A 14,553-nucleotide genomic window follows, 5' to 3' on the forward strand; every position below is an offset into this window, starting at 1 on the left:
ATATTCTTGTACTTATTGCGGCATTGTGCCTTTTGTATTTAGTTCCGATTCGATCTCTGTGTTTCATCGTCAATGTGAAGGTCCAATAAATACATTGAACCTGCAGTGGTGTATCGGAAACTAATACTGGTCTCACAGGAAATGCTCAAAGCACCGACTGTAGGAAGAGACTCTATTCTTGTACTGAAGGCGGCATTATGCCTTTAGTATTTAATTCCGATGCGAATTCTGTATTTCATCGTCAATGTGAAGGTCCAAGGAATACATTGAACCTGCAGTGGTGTATCGGAAACTTATACTGGTCGCACAGGAATTGCTCAAAGCACCGACTGTAAGAAGAGACTCTATTCTTGTACTGAAGGCGGCATTATGCCTTTAGAATTTAATTCCGATGCGAATTCTGTGTTTCATCGTCAATGTGAAGGTTCAAGGAATACATTGAACCTGCAGTGGTGTATCGGAAACTAATACTGGTCTCACAGGGAAAGCTCAAAGAACCGACTGTAAGAAGAGTCTCTATTCTTGTACTTAAGGCGGCATTGTGCCTTTTGTATTTGATTCCGATGCGATTTCTGTGTTTCATCGTCAATGTGAAAGTCCAAGGAATACATTGAACCTGCAGTGGTGTATCGGATACTATTACTGGTCTCACAGGCAATGCTCAATGCACCGACTGTAAGAAGAGTCTCTATTCTTGTACTTAAGGCGGCATTGTGCCTTTTGCATTTAATTCCGATTCGATTTCTGTGTTTCATCGTCAATGTGAAGGTACAAGGAATACATTGTACCTGCAGTGGTGTATCGGAAACTAATACTGATCTCACAGGGAATGCTCAAAGCACCGACTGTAAGAGGAGTCTCTATACTTGCACTAATGGAGGCATTGTGCCTTTTGTATTTAATTCCAATGTAATTTCAGTGTTTCATCGTCAATGTGTGTGTCTAAGTAATACATTGAACCTGCAGTGGCGTATCGGAAACTAATACTGGTCTCACAGGAAATGCTCAAAGCACCGACTGTAAGAAGAGTCTCTATTCTTGTGCTTATTGCGGCATTGTGCCTTTTGTATTAATTCCGAGGCGATTTCTGTGTTTCATCGTCAATGCGTATGTCCAAGGAATCCATTGAACCTGCAGTGGTGTATCGGAAACAAATACTGGTCTCACAGGTAATGCTCAAACATCGACTGTAGGAAGAGTCTCAATTCTAGTACTTAAGGCGGCATTGTGCCTTTTGTATTTAATTCCGATGCGATTTCTGTTTTTCATCGTCAATGTGTATGTCTAAGGAATACATTGAACCTGCAGTAGTGTATCGGAAACTAATACTGGTCTCACAGGGAATGCTCAAAGCACCGACTGTAAGAAGAGTCTTTATTCTTGTACTTAAGGCGGCATTGTGCCTTTTGTATTTGATTCCGATGCGATTTCTGTGTTTCATCGTCAATGTGAAAGTCCAAGGAATACATTGAACCTGCAGTGGTGTATCGGATACTATTACTGGTCTCACAGGCAATGCTCAAAGCACCGACTGTAAGAAGAGTCTCTAATCTTGTACTTAAGGCGGCATTGTGCCTTTTGCATTTAATTCCGATGCGATTTCTGTGTTTCATCGTCAATGTGAAGGTACAAGGAATACATTGTACCTGCAGTGGTGTATCGGAAACTAATACTGATCTCACAGGGAATGCTCAAAGCACCGACTATAAGAGGAGTCTCTATACTTGCACTTATGGTGGCATTGTGCCTTTTGTATTTAATTCCAATGTAATTTCAGAGTTTCATCGTCAATGTGTGTGTCTAAGTAATACATTGAAACTGCAGTGGTGTATCGGAAACTAATACTGGTCTCACAGGAAATGCCCAAAGCACCGACTGTAAGAAGAGACTCTATTCTTGTGCTTATTGCGGCATTGTGCCTTTTGTATTAATTCCGAGGCGATTTCTGTGTTTCATCGTCAATGCGTATGTCCAAGGAATCCATTGAACCTGCAGTGGTGTATCGGAAACAAATACTAGTCTCACAGGGAATGCTCAAAGCATCGACTGTAGGAAGAGTCTCAATTCTTGTACTTAAGGCGGCATTGTGCCTTTTGTATTTAATTCCGATGCGATTTCTGTGTTTCATCGTCAATGTGAAGTTCCAAGGAATACATTGTACATGCTGAGGTGTATCGGAAACTAATACTGGTCTCACAGGGAATGCTCAAAGCACCGACTGTAAGAAGGGTCTCTATTCTTGTACGTAGGGCGGCATTGTGCCTTTTGTATTTAATTCCGATGCGATTTCTGTGTTTCATCGTCAATGCGTATGTCCAAGGAATACATTGAACCTGCAGTGGTATATCGGAAACTAATACTTGTCTCACAGGGAATGCTCAAAGCACCGACTGTAAGAAGAGTCTCTATTCTTGTACGTAAGGCGGCATGGTGCCTTTTGTAATTAATTGCGATGCGATTTCTGTGTTTCATCGTCAATGTGTATGTCCAAGGAATACATTGACCCTTCTGTGGTGTATCAGAAACTAATACTGGTCTCACAGGGAATGCTCAAAGCACCGACTGTAAGAGGAGTCTGTATTCTTGCACTTAAGGCGGCATTGTGCCATTTGTATTTAATTCCGATGTAATTTCAGTGTTCCATCGTCAATGTGTATGTCTAAGGAATACATTGAACCTGCAGTGGTGTATCGAAAACTAATGCTGGTCTCACAGGGAATGCTCAAAGCAGCGACTGTAAGAAGAGGCTCTATTCTTGTACTTATTGCGGCATTGTGCCTTTTGTATTTAGTTCCGATTCGATTTCTGTGTTTCATCGTCAATGCGAAGGTCCAAGGAATACATTGAACCTGCAGTGGTGTATCGGAAACTAATACTGGTCTCACAGGAAAGGATCAAAGGACAGACTCTAAGAAGTCTTACTCATCTTGCCGTTAAGGCGGCATTGTTCCTTTTGTATTAAATTCCGATGTAATTTCAGTGTTTGATCGTCAATGAGTATGTCCAAGGAATACATTGAACCTGGTGTGGTGTATCGGAAAGTAATACTGGGCTCACAGGGAAAGCTCAAAGCACCGACTGTAAGAAGAGTCTCTATTCTTGCACTTATGGCGGCATTGTGCCTTTTGTATTTAATTCCGATGTAATTTCAGTGTTTCATCGTCAATGTGTATGTCTAAGGAATTCATTGAACCTGCAGTGGTGTATCAGAAACTAATACTGGTCTCACAGGGAATGCTCAAAGCACCGACTGTAAGAAGAGTCTCTATTCTTGTACTTATTGCGGCATTGTGCATTTTATATTTAGTTCCGATGTGATTTCTGTGTTTAATCGTCAATGTGTATGTCCTAGGAATACATTGAACCTGCAGTGGTGTATCAGAAACTAATACTGGTCTCACAGGGAATGCTCAAAGCACCGACTGTAAGAAGAGTCTCTATTCTTGTACTTAAGGCGGCATTGTGCATTTTGTATTTAATTCCGATGCGATTTTTGTGTTTCATCGTCAATGTGAAGGTACAAGGAATACATTGTACCTGCAGTGGTGTATCGGAAACTAATACTGGTCTCACAGGGAATGCTCAAAGCACCGACTGTAAGAGGAGTCTCTATTCTTGCACTTATGGCGGCATTGTGCCATTTGTATTTAATTCCGATGTAATTTCAATGTTTCACCGCCAATGTGGATGTCTAAGGAATACATTGAACCTGCAGTGGTGTATCGGAAACTAATACTGGTCTCACAGGGAATGCTCAAAGCACCGACTGTAAGTAGAGTCCACATTCTTGTACTTAAGGCGGCATTGTGCCATTTGTATCTAATTCCGATGCCATATCTGTGTTCCATCGTCAATGTGAAGGTCTAAGGAATACATTGAACCGGGAGTGGTGTATCGGAAACTAATACTGGTCTCACAGGGAATGCTCAAAGCACCGACTGTAAGAAGAGCCTCTATTCTTGTACGTAAGGCGGCATTGTGCCTTTTGTATTTAATTCCGATGCGGATTTTGTGTTTCATCGTCAATGTGAATGTCCAAGGAATACATTAAACCTGCAGTGGTGTATCGGAAACTAATACTGGTCTCACAGGGAATGCTCAAAGCACCGACTGTAAGAAGGGTCTCTATTCTTGTACTTAAGGCGGCATTGTGCCTTTTGTATTTAATTCCGATGCGATTTTTGTGTTTCATCGTCAATGTGAAGGTACAAGGAATACATTGTACCTGCAGTGGTGTATCGGAAACTAATACTGGTCTCACAGGGAATGCTCAAAGCACCGACTGTAAGAGGAGTCTCTATTCTTGCACTTATGGCGGCATTGTGCCATTTGTATTTAATTCCGATGTAATTTCAATGTTTCACCGCCAATGTGGATGTCTAAGGAATACATTGAACCTGCAGTGGTGTATCGGAAACTAATACTGGTCTCACAGGGAATGCTCAAAGCACCGACTGTAAGAAGAGTCTCTATTCTTGTATTTAAGGCGGCATTGTGCCTTTTGTATTTAATTCCGATGCGATTCCTGTGTTTCATCGTCAATGTGAAGGTACAAGGAATACATTGTACCTGCAGTGGTGTATCGGAAACTAATACTGGTCTCACAGGGAATGCTCAAAGCACCGACTGTAAGAGGAGTCTCTATTCTTGCACTTATGGCGGCATTGTGCCATTTGTATTTAATTCCGATGTAATATCAGTGTTTCATCGTCAATGTGTATGTCTAAGGAATACATTGAACCTGCAGTGGTGCACCGGAAACTAATACTGGCCTCACAGGGAATGCTCAAAGCACCGACTGTAAGTAGAGTCCACATTCTTGTACTTAAGGCGGCATTGTGCCATTTGTATCTAATTCCGATGCCATATCTGTGTTCCATCGTCAATGTGAAGGTCTAAGGAATACATTGAACCGGGAGTGGTGTATCGGAAACTAATACTGGTCTCACAGGGAATGCTCAAAGCACCGACTGTAAGAAGAGCCTCTATTCTTGTACGTAAGGCGGCATTGTGCCTTTTGTATTTAATTCCGATGCGGATTCTGTGTTTCATCGTCAATGTGAATGTCCAAGGAATACATTAAACCTGCAGTGGTGTATCGGAAACTAATACTGGTCTCACAGGGAATGCTCAAAGCACCGACTGTAAGAAGGGTCTCTATTCTTGTACTTAAGGCGGCATTGTGCCTTTTGTATTTAATTCCGATGCGATTTTTGTGTTTCATCGTCAATGTGAAGGTACAAGGAATACATTGTACCTGCAGTGGTGTATCGGAAACTAATACTGGTCTCACAGGGAATGCTCAAAGCACCGACTGTAAGAGGAGTCTCTATTCTTGCACTTATGGCGGCATTGTGCCATTTGTATTTAATTCCGATGTAATTTCAATGTTTCACCGCCAATGTGGATGTCTAAGGAATACATTGAACCTGCAGTGGTGTATCGGAAACTAATACTGGTCTCACAGGGAATGCTCAAAGCACCGACTGTAAGAAGAGTCTCTATTCTTGTATTTAAGGCGGCATTGTGCCTTTTGTATTTAATTCCGATGCGATTCCTGTGTTTCATCGTCAATGTGAAGGTACAAGGAATACGTTGTACCTGCAGTGGTGTATCGGAAACTAATACTGGTCTCACAGGGAATGCTCAAAGCACCGACTGTAAGAGGAGTCTCTATTCTTGCACTTATGGCGGCATTGTGCCATTTGTATTTAATTCCGATGTAATATCAGTGTTTCATCGTCAATGTGTATGTCTAAGGAATACATTGAACCTGCAGTGGTGCACCGGAAACTAATACTGGCCTCACAGGGAATGCTCAAAGCACCGACTGTAAGAAGAGTCTATATTCTTGTACTTATTGCGGCATTGTGCCATTTGTATTTAGTTCCGATTCGATCTCTGTGTTTCATCGTCAATGTGAAGGTCCAAGGAATACATTGAACCAGCAGTGGTGTATCGGAAACTAATACTGGTCTCACAGGAAATGCTCAAAGCACCGACTGTAAGAAGAGACTCTATTCTTGTACTGAAGGCGGCATTATGACTTTAGTATTTAATTCCGATGCGAATTCTGTATTTCATCGTCAATGTGAAGGTCCAAGGAATACATTGACCCTGCAGTGGTGTATCGGATACTAATACTCGTCTCACAGGAATTGCTCAAAGCACCGACTGTAAGAAGAGACTCTATTCTTGTACTGAAGGCGGCATTATGCCTTTAGAATTTAATTCCGATGCGAATTCTGTGTTTCATCGTCAATGTGAAGGTTCAAGGAATACATTGAACCTGCAGTGGTGTATCGGAAACTAATACGGGTCTCACAGGGAAAGCTCAAAGAACCGACTGTAAGAAGAGTCTCTATTCTTGTACTTAAGGCGGCATTGTGCCTTTTGTATTTGATTCCGATGCGATTTCTGTGTTTCATCGTCAATGTGAAAGTCCAAGGAATACATTGAACTTGCAGTGGTGTATCGGATACTATTACTGGTCTCACAGGCAATGCTCAAAGCACCGACTGTAAGAAGAGTCTCTATTCTTGTACTTAAGGCGGCATTGTGCCTTTTGCATTTAATTCCGATTCGATTTCTGTGTTTCATCGTCAATGTGAAGGTACAAGGAATACATTGTACCTGCAGTGGTGTATCGGAAACTAATACTGATCTCACAGGGAATGCTGAAAGCACCGACTGTAAGAGGAGTCTCTATACTTGCACTAATGGTGGCATTGTGCCTTTTGTATTTAATTCCAATGTAATTTCAGTGTTTCATCGTCAATGTGTGTGTCTAAGTAATACATTGAACCTGCAGTGGTGTATCGGAAACTAATACTGGTCTCACAGGAAATGCTCAAAGCACCGACTGTAAGAAGAGTCTCTATTCTTGTGCTTATTGCGGCATTTTGCCTTTTGTATTAATTCCGAGGCGATTTCTGTGATTCATCGTCAATGCGTATGTCCAAGGAATCCATTGAACCTGCAGTGGTGTATCGGAAACAAATACTGGTCTCACAGGTAATGCTCAAACATCGACTGTAGGAAGAGTCTCAATTCTTGTACTTAAGGCGGCATTGTGCCTTTTGTATTTAATTCCGATGCGATTTCTGTTTTTCATCGTCAATGTGTATGTCTAAGGAATACATTGAACCTGCAGTAGTGTATCGGAAACTAATACTGGTCTCACAGGGAATGCTCAAAGCACCGACTGTAAGAAGAGTCTCTATTCTTGTACTTAAAGCGGCATTGTGCCTTTTGTATTTAATTCCGATGCGATTTCTGTGTTTCATCGTCAATGTGTATGTCCAAGGAATACATTGAACCTGCAGTGGTGTATCAGAAACTAATACTGGTCTCACAGGGAATGCTCAAAACACCGACTGTAAGAAGAGTCTCTATTCTTGTACTTAAAGCGGCATTGTGCCTTTTGTATTTAATTCCGATGCGATTACTGTGTTCCATCGTCAATGTGACGGTACAAGGAATACATTGTACCTGCAGTGGTGTATCGGAAACAAATACTGATCTCACAGGGAATGCTCAAAGCACCGACTGTAAGAGGAGTCTCTATACTTGCACTTACGGTGGCATTGTGCCTTTAGTATTTAATTCCAATGTAATTTCTGTGTTTCATCGTCAATGTGTATGTCTAAGGAATACATTGAACCTGCAGTGGTGTATCGGAAACTAATACCGGCCTCACAGGGAATGCTCAAAGCACCGAATGTAAGAAGAGTCTCTATTCTTGTACGTAGGGCGGCATTGTGCCTTTTGTATTTAATTCCGATGCGATTTCTGTGTTTCATCGTCAATGCGTATGTCCAAGGAATACATTGAACCTGCAGTGGTTTATCGGTAACTAATACTGGTCTCACAGGGAATGCTCAAAGCACCGACTGTAAGAAGAGTCTCTATTCCTGTACTTAAGGCGGCATTGTGCCTTTTGTATTTAATTCCGATGCGATTTCTGTGTTTCATCGTCAATGCGAAGGTAGAAGGAATACATTGAACCTGCAGTGGTGTATCGGAAACTAATACTGGTCTCACAGGAAAGGATCAAAGCACAGACTCTAAGAAGTCTCACTCATCTTGCAGTTAAGGCGGCATTGTTCCTTTTGTATTTAATTCCGATGTAATTTCAGTGTTTCATCGTCAATGAGTATGTCCAAGGAATACATTGAACCTGGAGTGGTTTATCGGAAACTAATACTGGTCTCACAGGGAATGCTCAAAGCACCGACTGTAAGAAGAGTCTCTATTCTTGTACGAAAGGCGGCATTGTGCCATTTGTATTTAATTCCGATGTAATATCAGTGTTTCATCGTCAATGTGTATGTCTAAGGAATACATTGAACCTGCAGTGGTGTATCGGAAACTATTACTGGTCTCACAGGCAATGCTCAAAGCACCGACTGTAAGAAGAGTCTCTATTCTTGTACTTATTGCGGCATTGTGCCTTTTGTATTTATTTCCGATTCGATTTCTGTGTTTCATTGTCAATGCGAAGGTCCAAGGAATACATTGAACCTGCAGTGGTGTATCGGAAACTAATACTGGTCTCACAGGAAAGGATCAAAGCACAGACCTTAAGAAGTCTTACTCATCTTGCCGTTAAGGTGGCATTGTTCCTTTAGTATTTAATTCCGATGTAATTTCAGTGTTTCATCGTCAATGAGTATGTCCAAGGAATACATTGAACCTGGAGTGGTGTATCGGAAACTAATACTGGTCTCACAGGGAAGGATCAAAGCAAAGACTCTAAGAAGTCTCACTCATCTTGCAGTTAAGGCGGCATTGTTCCTTTTCTATTTAATTCCGATGTAATTTCAGTGTTTCATCGTCAATGAGTATGTCCAAGCAATACATTGAACCTGCAGTGGTATATCGGAAACTAATACTGGTCTCACAGGGAATGCTCAAAGCACCGACTGTAAGAAGAGTCTCTATTCTTGTACTTAAAGCGGCATTGTGCCTTTTGTATTTAATTCCGATGCGATTACTGTGTTCCATCGTCAATGTGACGGTACAAGGAATACATTGTACCTGCAGTGGTGTATCGGAAACTAATACTGATCTCACAGGGAATGCTGAAAGCACCGACTGTAAGAGGAGTCTCTATACTTGCACTAATGGTGGCATTGTGCCTTTTGTATTTAATTCCGATGTAATTTCAGTGTTTCATCGTCAATGTGTGTGTCTAAGTAATACATTGAACCTGCAGTGGTGTATCGGAAACTAATACTGGTCTCACAGGAAATGCTCAAAGCACCGACTGTAAGAAGAGTCTCTATTCTTGTGCTTATTGCGGCATTTTGCCTTTTGTATTAATTCCGAGGCGATTTCTGTGATTCATCGTCAATGCGTATGTCCAAGGAATCCATTGAACCTGCAGTGGTGTATCGGAAACAAATACTGGTCTCACAGGTAATGCTCAAACATCGACTGTAGGAAGAGTCTCAATTCTTGTACTTAAGGCGGCATTGTGCCTTTTGTATTTAATTCCGATGCGATTTCTGTTTTTCATCGTCAATGTGTATGTCTAAGGAATACATTGAACCTGCAGTAGTGTATCGGAAACTAATACTGGTCTCACAGGGAATGCTCAAAGCACCGACTGTAAGAAGAGTCTCTATTCTTGTACTTAAAGCGGCATTGTGCCTTTTGTATTTAATTCCGATGCGATTTCTGTGTTTCATCGTCAATGTGTATGTCCAAGGAATACATTGAACCTGCAGTGGTGTATCAGAAACTAATACTGGTCTCACAGGGAATGCTCAAAGCACCGACTGTAAGAAGAGTCTCTATTCTTGTACTTAAAGCGGCATTGTGCCTTTTGTATTTAATTCCGATGCGATTACTGTGTTCCATCGTCAATGTGACGGTACAAGGAATACATTGTACCTGCAGTGGTGTATCGGAAACAAATACTGATCTCACAGGGAATGCTCAAAGCACCGACTGTAAGAGGAGTCTCTATACTTGCACTTACGGTGGCATTGTGCCTTTAGTATTTAATTCCAATGTAATTTCTGTGTTTCATCGTCAATGTGTATGTCTAAGGAATACATTGAACCTGCAGTGGTGTATCGGAAACTAATACCGGCCTCACAGGGAATGCTCAAAGCACCGAATGTAAGAAGAGTCTCTATTCTTGTACGTAGGGCGGCATTGTGCCTTTTGTATTTAATTCCGATGCGATTTCTGTGTTTCATCGTCAATGCGTATGTCCAAGGAATACATTGAACCTGCAGTGGTTTATCGGTAACTAATACTGGTCTCACAGGGAATGCTCAAAGCACCGACTGTAAGAAGAGTCTCTATTCCTGTACTTAAGGCGGCATTGTGCCTTTTGTATTTAATTCCGATGCGATTTCTGTGTTTCATCGTCAATGCGAAGGTAGAAGGAATACATTGAACCTGCAGTGGTGTATCGGAAACTAATACTGGTCTCACAGGAAAGGATCAAAGCACAGACTCTAAGAAGTCTCACTCATCTTGCAGTTAAGGCGGCATTGTTCCTTTTGTATTTAATTCCGATGTAATTTCAGTGTTTCATCGTCAATGAGTATGTCCAAGGAATACATTGAACCTGGAGTGGTTTATCGGAAACTAATACTGGTCTCACAGGGAATGCTCAAAGCACCGACTGTAAGAAGAGTCTCTATTCTTGTACGAAAGGCGGCATTGTGCCATTTGTATTTAATTCCGATGTAATATCAGTGTTTCATCGTCAATGTGTATGTCTAAGGAATACATTGAACCTGCAGTGGTGTATCGGAAACTATTACTGGTCTCACAGGCAATGCTCAAAGCACCGACTGTAAGAAGAGTCTCTATTCTTGTACTTATTGCGGCATTGTGCCTTTTGTATTTATTTCCGATTCGATTTCTGTGTTTCATTGTCAATGCGAAGGTCCAAGGAATACATTGAACCTGCAGTGGTGTATCGGAAACTAATACTGGTCTCACAGGAAAGGATCAAAGCACAGACCTTAAGAAGTCTTACTCATCTTGCCGTTAAGGTGGCATTGTTCCTTTAGTATTTAATTCCGATGTAATTTCAGTGTTTCATCGTCAATGAGTATGTCCAAGGAATACATTGAACCTGGAGTGGTGTATCGGAAACTAATACTGGTCTCACAGGGAAGGATCAAAGCAAAGACTCTAAGAAGTCTCACTCATCTTGCAGTTAAGGCGGCATTGTTCCTTTTCTATTTAATTCCGATGTAATTTCAGTGTTTCATCGTCAATGAGTATGTCCAAGCAATACATTGAACCTGCAGTGGTATATCGGAAACTAATACTGGTCTCACAGGAAATGCTCAAAGCACCGACTGTAAGAAGAGTCTCTATTCTTGTACTTAAGGCGGCATTGTGCCTTTTGCATTTAATTCCGATGCGATTTCTGTGTTTCATCGTCAATGTGAAGGTACAAGGAATACATTGTACCTGCTTTGGTGTATCGGAAACTAATACTGATCTCACAGGAAATGTTCAAAGCACCGACTGTAAGAGGAGTCTCTATACTTGCACTTATGGTGGCATTGTGCCTTTTGTATTTAATTCCAATGTAATTTCAGTGTTTCATCGTCAATGTGTATGTCTAAGGAATACATTGAACCTTCAGTGGTGTATCGGAAACTAATACTGGTCTCACAGGAAATGCTCAAAGCACCGACTGTAAGAAGAGTCTCTATTCTTGTGCTTATTGCGGCAATGTGCCTTTTGTATTAATTCCGAGGCGATTTCTGTGTTTCATCGTCAATGCGTATGTCCAAGGAATCCATTGAACCTGCAGTGGTGTATCGGAAACTAATACTGGTCTCACAGGGAATGCTCAAAGCATCGACTGTAGGAAGAGTCTCAATTCTTGTACTTAAGGCGGCATTGTGCCTTTTGTATTTAATTCCGATGCGATTTCTGTGTTTCATCGTCAATGTGAAGTTACAAGGAATACATTGTACCTGCTGAGGTGTATCAGAAACAAATACTGGTCTCACAGGGAATGCTCAATGCAACGACTGTAAGAAGTGTCTCTATTCTGGCACTTATGGCGGCATTGTGCCTTTTGAGTTTAATTCCGATGCGATTTCTGTGTTTCATTGTCAATGTGGATGTCTAAGGAATACATTGAACCTGCAGTGGTGTATCGGAAACTAATACTGGTCTCACAGGAAAGGATCAAAGCACAGACTCTAAGAAGTCTCACTCATCTTGCAGTTAAGGCGGCATTGTTCCTTTTGTATTTAATTCCGATGTAATTTCAGTGTTTCGTCGTCAATGAGTATGTCCAAGGAATACATTGAACTTGGAGTGGTGTATCGGAAACTAATACTGGTCTCACAGGGAATGCTCAAAGCACCGACTGTAAGAAGAGTCTCTATTCTTGTACGAAAGGCGGCATTGTGCCTTTTGTATTTAATTCCGATGCGATTTCTGTGTATCATCGTCAATGTGTATGTCCAAGGAATACGTTGAACCTGCAGTGGTGTATCAGAAACTAATACTGGTCTCACAGGGAATGCTCAAAGCACCGACTGTAAGAAGAGTCTCTATTCTTGTACTTAAGGCGGCATTGTGCCTTTTGTATTTAATTCCGATGCGATTTCTGTGTTTCATCGTCAATGTGAAGGTACAAGGAATACATTGTACCTGCAGTGGTGTATCGGAAACTAATACTGGTCTCACAGGGAATGCTCATATCACCGACTGTAAGAGGCGTCTCTATTCTTGCACTTATGGCGGCATTGTGCCATTTGTATTTAATTCCGATGTAATTTCAATGTTTCATCGCCAATGTGTATGTCTAAGGAAGACATTGAACCTGCAGTGGTGTATCGGAAACTAATACTGGTCTCACAGGGAATGCTCAAAACACCGACTGTAAGAAGAGTCTCTATTCTTGTACTTATTGCGGCATTGTGCCTTTTGTATTTAGTTCCGATTCGATTTCTGTGTTCCATTGCCAATGCGAAGGTCCAAGGAATACATTGAACCTGCAGTGTTGTATCGGAAACTAATACTGGTCTCACAGGAAAGGATCAAAGCACAGACCTTAAGAAGTCTTACTCATCTTGCCGATAAGGCGGCATTGTTCCTTTTGTATTTAATTCCGATGTAATTTCAGTGTTTCATCGTCAATGAGTATGTCCAAGGAATACATTGAACCTGGAGTGGTGTATCGGAAACTAATACTGGTCTCACAGGGAAAGCTCAAAGCACCGACTGTAAGAAGAGTCTCTATTCTTGCACTTATGGCGGCATTGTGCCTTTTGTATTTAATTCCGATGTAATTTCAGTGTTTCATCGTCAATGTGTATGTCTAAGGAATTCATTGAACCTGCAGTGGTGTATCGGAAACTAATACTGGTCTCACAGGGAATGCTCAAAACACCGACTGTAAGATGAGTCTCTATTCTTGTACGTTAGGCGGCATTGTGCCTTTTGTATTTAATTCCGATGCGATTTCTATGTTTTATCGTCAGTGTGTATGTCCAAGCAATACATTGAACCTGCAGTGGTGTATCGGAAACTAATACTGGTCTCACATGAAATGCTCAAAGCACCGACTGTAAGAAGAGACTCTATTCTTGCACTGAAGGCGGCATTATGCCTTTAGTATTTAATTCCGATGCGAATTCAGTGTTTCATCGTCAATGTGAAGGTCCAAAGAATACATTGAACCTGCAGTGGTGTATCGGAAACTAATACTGTTCTCACAGGGAAAGCTCAAAGAACCGACTGTAAGAAGAGTCTCTATTCTTGTACTTTAGGCGGCATTGTGCCTTTTGTATTTGACTCCGATGCGATTTCTGTGTTTCATCGTCAATGCGTATGTCCAATAAATCCATTGAACCTGCAGTGGTGTATCGGAAACTAATACTGGTCTCACAGGGAATGCTCAAAGCATCGACTGTAGGAAGAGTCTCAATTCTTGTACTTAAGGCGGCATTGTGCCTTTTGTATTTAATTCCGATGCGATTTCTGTGTTTCATCGTCAATGTGAAGTTCCAAGGAATACATTGTACATGCTGAGGTGTATCGGAAACTAATACTGGTCTCACAGGGAATGCTCAAAGCACCGACTGTAAGAAGGGTCTCTATTCTGGCACTTATGGCGGCATTGTGCCTTTTGAGTTTAATTCCGATGCGATTTCTGTGTTTCATCGTCAATGTGTATGTCCAAGGAATACATGGAAACCTGCAGTGGTGTATCAGAAACTAATACTGGTCTCACAGGAAAGGATCAAAGCACAGAACTTAAGAAGTGTTACTCATCTTGCCGTTAAGGCGGCATTGTTCCTTTTGTATTTAATTCAGATGTAATTTCAGTGTTTCATCGTCAATGAGTATGTCCAAGGAATACATTGAACCTCTAGTGGTGTATCGGAAACTAATACTGGTCTCACATGGAAAGCTCAAAGCACCGACTGTAAGAAGAGACTCTATTCTTGCACTTATGGCGGCATTGTGCCTTTTGTATTTAATTCCGATGTAATTTCAGTGTTTCATCGTCAATGTGTATGTCCAAGGAATACATTGAACCTGGAGTTGTGT

The sequence above is a fragment of the Schistocerca americana genome, chromosome 8 (genome assembly GCF_021461395.2).
Source record: "Schistocerca americana isolate TAMUIC-IGC-003095 chromosome 8, iqSchAmer2.1, whole genome shotgun sequence".
NCBI classification, from domain to species: Eukaryota; Metazoa; Arthropoda; class Insecta; order Orthoptera; family Acrididae; genus Schistocerca; species Schistocerca americana.